Consider the following 7,205-nt stretch of genomic DNA (forward strand, 5'->3'; position numbering starts at 1 on the left):
GTCAGTTGCCAAGTTTGCTTTCCACACCAAGGAGAGTCCAATCCGGACACAGGTACAGTCTTTGACTTTCATGTCTTCACAGCCCATCAGTCCGGCCCATGGATAACAGGCCGGACGCCCGAGGACCCCTTAGTCCAGGACTCCCTCAGTCCCCAACGCCACTATGATATTCAACTGTCTGATGCAGAAATTAATGGACCACCAAGACATTGTTGAACGAGCCTTTTAAAGATTGCACCAAAACATGACTTAGTCCTTTTAGCACATTCAACAAGCCGCTAGCCGTAAGAGTTGCACATCTTCCACTCAATCACTTTTGCAATAGTTATGCTTACTTATGATCTTCTTAATCTCCATAGGCCGATTCTCCATTTTGGAAGAAGAAACCACAAGATAAGCCGGCCAAACCGGCTCATAGAAAAACCATGACCACCAAAAGGCCTACCAAGAAGAAAACCGTTGAACCCGTCGGGATAAACATTGATGATGACGATGATGATGATGATTCAAAGGTAGAACTTGACTCTCTTGGCTCATTTTTTATTCATCTCATTGACAATGATTATTATCAGGACGACGCAGAAGCCAGCGGTGCAGATGAAGTTGAGGTAATTACTCTTTCCTCCGGCTCAGAACCTCTGCCAACATAGAAAACCCGACAAGCAAGCCGGAAAGTAAGCTTTTCTCACCCTCTAGCTCACTTGGATCCCAACTTTCTTTTGAAGAAACAGCAACATGAAGTTCTCCATACCATCCGGCATAGCAGCGGTGTAATTACTTCCTCCGACTTACCGAACATGCCGGCTTGCAAACACCGCCCAAAGGTTTCTCATATTTCTGATATACTTTATCCCAAGGCTGGTCATTTCCGACAACCTCTTAACCCATCTGATTCAACCTATCAGGGGACTTCTCATTCCTCCTCTGGAGAGTCAACGGGAACTCAAATCCCAGCTTTCAAGACTGTACCTGGGTAAGGGTATACTTAATCATGTAGACCTTATGCCTGATCATTATACTGACCTCTTTATACTTCCTATTTCCAGGGGCCAGGCCAAACCCAGCAAGAAGGCAAAGCTGAATAAGCCGGCCGACTACGTCAACCCCTGTGAGCCAGAACAACAACAACCAGAACTTTCTCAACCAATTGCTGAAGATATTGTTGATGATCCACCACCTCAAGACCATGAAATATCCACAGACCATAAGGTTGTTGAACCAGCTATTTCTAAGCCGCCAAGTCCGATTAAGCCTGCTGATGAGAAGGCTGACGATGTTGTTGTTACTGGTTCTGGATTCAGAGCTCCGGGTCAACCTACTGTCTTATCTAAACATAGTGCCAAGGAAGAAATCTCTGTCGAAGATAAAGGCAAGTGGAAGGTAGACTTGGACAGCTATGCTCAGTTCAGCGCTCAAGATATCCATTCCAGTTATTTGAACCATTTATACACCAGCCGTGATTTTGAAGCCGGCTTGGTTAACTTGATGAAGGAACGCTATGAGGTAAATGCTGCAACTCCTTTTTATATGAATATACTTCCCTTAGCCACCAAGTTTATTGGACATGATATAATAGAGTGTACTGTAAACTTCAATAGTTGCATAGATCCAATCCAGTAGCCCCCAACAGTCGGTTTATGCTTTCAATATGAACCGGGACTTTATAATACCAATACTTCATCTTCGCATCCATGGCCCGTTTAATAAATATATTAAACCGGGACTTTAAGTGGCAAAAATCAACTTTGCCTCCGTAGCCGCCGAGGTCTGGCTTAATTAGTGATGAATAAGTCGGGACTAATCATCCTGTTTAAAATCAACAACCCAATGTGTAGTCTTTATAAGCCGGATCACATCATTTGTCTGGGTCGTGGGTTTGTCTTGGAACAAAATAATATGCATTAGCCCCCAAGTGCCAAGGATAATACTTGTATTGTGCTTGGGACTTTCAAAATTTTGTCTTTAAAAAAAAGAGAAATATGCATTAGCCCCCAAGTGCCAAGAGTAATACTTGTATTGTGCTCGGGATTTCAAAGAGTAATCATGATCATTATCTTTTTTGTGTATGCTTATGTCACAGGCTGAGTTGACTGAAAAAGACTCACAGCTTAATGATCTTAAGGCCAATATCAAAACACAACAATCAGAGACATTCAAGGCCAAGTCAAAACTGAAATCTGCTTTGGAGAATATTGAGCAGCTGAAACAAAGCTTCAACTCTGAAAAAGATGGCTGGGAAACTGAAAAAGCGGCTCTGCTGAAAAGAGCTGATGATGCTGAATCGGCACTTAAGCCGGTGACTGAAGAGTTATCCGACTTAAAACAACATATTAATATCATGTCGACAGCCATCTTTGGTAAGTAGAAAAACATGTCTCCCTTGTATCTTGATAATCATATTATAAATAGTTGTCGGCTTACCCATAACTTGATCGATATAGGTTCTCAGAGTGCTAAGCTGGGCTCAAACATGCGTGTGCGGCTTAAAGCTGTCTACACTCTTGTAGAACAGCTATATACCGGCGCCCAACGAACCATTGTCACTACGCTGCACAAGAAGTCTCCCTCAACACTCATCAAAGAAACACTGGATCAGTTATCCGTGCTGCCGCGAAGGATTGACGATTTAAAACGAGGAGCTGCCAGAGTCGGCGCCTTGACTGCTTTGAACCGGGCGAAGGCATGGCAATCAGATCTTGATCCTAAAGATTTGGCTAATGGCTGCCCCAGCATTAAGGAAGACGGAACTGCCTTTAGTGCCGACGACTTTGCAGAAATAGCAAGAGCAATGCGCCCCATAGCGAGTAAGCTGGCCGACGAAACCAATCTTGGCACATATCAGGCGGCTTATAATGCTGAGAATAAAAGGATGAGCGCACTGGTTCATCAGCCAGCAGACCTCACCCCACCGATTCGCAAGCATACCTTTGCTCCTGACATTGATCCATCAAACCATCAGACTGGTATCAACTGGGCTACGCCTGACTTCTAGCTGATGGATAAGAAAGGAGCTGAGGATGAATAAGAGGCGCAGGATGACCCGGAAGCTTCCACCCACCATTAGTTATGAGCCGGTTTACCAAGTAGAATATTTTGTTGTGTTTGACATCTTCAAAACAATTATTCTATGTTGGGCCATCAGATGCCTTGTAATAGGCTAGTTAAACTCTTGATCTAGCATGCCGTCATGCATGTTTTATTTTGCATGATACTGCTGATCCGCCAGTTGAGGATATGCAACTTATGTTTATTATATCATCATGTAGATCAATTGTTTGTCCCTTTTTCCTGCACACAAACAAATCATAAGTGCCCTGGCGGTTTACCGCAGGGCGGATGATGATGCCCAATATAAGTCCACTCGTGACCATAAAAGTCCATAACCAAGGTAGGGGGTAATATCCCAAATATGAGACATAATCAGGGCTACTTGGCCCGACTTGTAAAAACCATATGGTAAGAAAAAAGGGGGCAACATAAATCCAAGATGAATATAAAATCCAGAAAAAAATGAGGCTTTCATAGGCCGCCAAGCCAAAATTTTCTTCTTCAGTGAAACTAGCATGATAGCCACTGGAATATCCGTGCTTTCTGTGAGCCGGCTCTCACATGACCCAATCGACATTTTAACTTGGATAAGTTCAGGGTCTTGTTAAAAGATTGACTTATCAAGAGTATGCGGGGTTGGAGTAGCATCGTGCAAATAGGCCGGTTTAACCAAGGTTCAAGGAAGGCGGCTTAACAGCCTGATTTTATCCTTGCTTTTCGTAAGCCGGCTCTCTCATGACCCAGTCAATGTTTTAACCTTGACAAGTTCAGGGTCTCTTTTTAAGAGATTGGCTTGTTAAGAACAGGGCGGGTCATCCAGGATTACCTGGTCAAGGAGCATCTTCCATACAAGCCGGATAACCCGGATTTTTGGTGAATACACCTAGCGTTCAGGCCAATCAAAAGGGTGAATATAGCTATGCTCATTGAAGAGGAAGCCCCCAAGTGATATGTTTCTGAGCTGTGCTCAACGGGTACCTATGTTTGAGATGTTTTGTGCATCAAACTCTCTTTGGTCCCTATAATTTGGGCATCAAACCTCTCAAGTTGATCATATGAGATGACAATAAAACTCAATTTCGAAGAAATGAAATGACAGAGGCCCTGAATTATCAGGGATGCCATTTTTATTATATTCATCATAATATATACATCGTCAAAATATGTACATCACAAAAGCCAGTGGCTCAAGTATAGTAAGGCCGAAGATGAGCGATATTCCATGGTCGACGAGTCTCGTCCTCTGATGTGCGTGAGTCCTTGTGGTCTCAAACATCGATAAGATAGTATGACCCATTATTCAGATTCTTGCTAACCACAAAAGGCCCTTCCCATGGTGGGGATAGTTTATGCATACCAGTCTGATCCTGGATAAGCCGGAGCACCAAGTCGCATTCTTGAAAGGTTCTGGTTTTAACCCGGCCGCTATGATAACGGTGCAGATCTTGCTGGTAAATTGTTGAATGAGCCGCCGCAAGGTCACGCTCCTCGTCCAACAGGTCAAGTGCATCCTGACATGCTTTTTCATTATCAGCTTCAACATAGGCCGCACATGGGGTGAATCATGACGAATGTCACTAGGGAGAACCGCCTCTGCTCCGTAAACCATGAAGAAAGGTGTGTAACCCGTAGACCTGTTGGGGGTAGTATTGATACTCCATAACACAGAGGGTAACTCCTCCACCCAACAACCCGGCGTCCTTTGCAAAGGGACCATAAGCCGGGGCTTGATGCCTCGCAGAATATCTTGATTAGCTCTTTCAGCTTGACCATTGGACTAGGGGTGAGCCACTGATGATATGTCAAGTCGAATATGCTCTCACTGAGAAAACTCTTTCATAGCACCCTTGGACAGATTAGTGCCATTATGAGTTATGATGCTATGGGGAAAACCAAACTGGAAGATCACCTTTTTGATGAATTGAACCGCCATCACTGCGTCACACTTACTAACCGGCTCTGCTTCAACCCACTTTGTAAATTTGTCAACCGCCACCAAAAGGTGGGTCTTTTATCCTTGGACCTTTTGAAAGGCCCAACCATATCAAGCCCCCAGGTTGCAAATAGCCAAGCAATTGGAATCATCCTCAATTCTTGAGCCGGCACATGAGATCGTCGTAAGAACTTCTGACAACCATCACATTTACTGACTAAATCCTCAGCATCAGCATGAGCCGTCGGCCAATAAAACCCATGACGGAAAGCCTTGGCTACAAGAGACTTAGAACCGACATGATGACCACAATCTCCTTCATGAATCTCTCACAGAATCTCACAGCCTTCTTCAGGAGACACACAACATTGAAACGCCCCTGTGACACTGTGATGATGCAACTCTCCATTGAAAATGGTCATTGACTTAGACCACCGGGTTATCTTCCTGGCCAAAGTTTCATCCTCGGGTAACTCGCCCCGGGTCATATAAGCCAAGTATGGAACTGTCCAATCAGGAATAACATGAAGAGCCGCCACCAATTGTGCTTCCGGGTCAGGGATAGCTAAATCTTCCTCTATAGGTAATTTGACTGAAGGGTTATGCGGAATACCCACGAAAGTGTTAGGTGGCACCGGCTTACGCTGGGACCCTAACCGGCTCAAAGCATCAGCCGCCTCATTTTTCCTGCGATCAACATGTTCCACTTGATAACCATTGAAATGGCCAGCGATAGCATCAACCTCTCGGCGATAAGCCGCCATGAGTGGATCCTTAGAATCCCAATTACCAGAAACTTGCTGAGCCGCCAGATCTAAGTCGCCAAAACACCTCACCCGGCTTAAGTTCATCTCTTTGGCCATCCGAAGACCGTGAAGCAAGGACTCATACTCAGTTGCATTGTTAGTACAAGGGAACATCAACCGAAGAACGTAAGAAAATTTATCACCTTGTGGGGAAGTCAAGACAACTCCAGCCCCCGAGCCCTCCAACTGCCTAGATCCATCAAAATGAATAGTCCAATACATGCTATCCGGCTTCTCCTCAGGCATCTGCAACTCCGTCCAATCATTGATAAAATCCACAAGTGCTTGAGACTTGATGGTTGTGCGAGGCATATACTTCAAACCATGGGGTCCAAGCTTAATGGCCCACTTGGCTACCTGACCTGTGGCTTCTCTGTTTTGAATAATATCCCCTAGAGGAGAAGAACTAACCACAATGATGGGATGACCCAGAAAGTACTGCTTGAGCTTCCGGCTAGCCATGAACACCCCATATACAAGCTTCTGCCAATGTGGATACCTCGTCTTGGACTCAATAAGCACCTCACTGATGTAGTAAACCGGGCACTAAACCGGATGCTCCTTGCCTGATTCCTTCCTTTCTACCACAATGGCTACATTGACGGCTTGACTATTGGCAGCTAGATATAACAACAAAGGCTCCTTATCAATGGAGGAGCAGCAAGAACCGGCGGCTCAGCCAACTGTTTCTTCAAGGCCTCAAATGCCTAATTAGCAGCATCACCCCAAAGAAAATGATCTATCTTCTTCATCATCTGGTAAAGAGGGATGGCCTTCTCACCCAATCGGCTTATGAACCGGCTTAAGGCTGCAATATGACCCACCAAACACTGAACATCATTGATACATGCCCGTTTAGCCAGAGAGGTGATAGCTTTTATCTTCTTTGGGTTTGCTTCAATACCTTGTTCTGAAACCAGAAAACCCAAGAGCTTGCCTGCTGGCACACCAAAGACACACTTGGCCGGGTTAAGCATCATCTTGTAGACCCAGAGATTATCAAAGGTCTCCTTCAAATCATCTATCAAGGTTTCCTTCTTCCTCGACTTTACCACAATATCATCCACGTAGGCATGAACATTGCGCCCGATTTGATCATGAAGACAATTCTGCATGCACCGCTGGTAAGTTGCCTGGGCGCTCTTGAGTCCAAAAGGCATAGACGCATAATAGATGGCTCCAAAGGGAGTGATGAAAGCTGTTTTCTCCTGGTCCTTAACTGCCATCTTGATCTGATGATAACCAGAATAAGCATCCAAAAAACTCAAACACTCACAACCCGTCGTAGCATCATTAATCTGATCAATACGGGGGAGAGCAAAGGGATCAGCTGGACAAGCCTTGTTTAAGTCTATATAGTCCACACACATGCACCAGGTGTCTTTTTCTTAAGCACCAGCACCGGGTTAGCTAACCAC

Source organism: Triticum urartu, chromosome 4A (assembly GCF_056163025.1).
Source record: "Triticum urartu cultivar PI428250 chromosome 4A, HENAU_Tu73, whole genome shotgun sequence".
Lineage (NCBI taxonomy): Eukaryota > Viridiplantae > Streptophyta > Magnoliopsida > Poales > Poaceae > Triticum > Triticum urartu.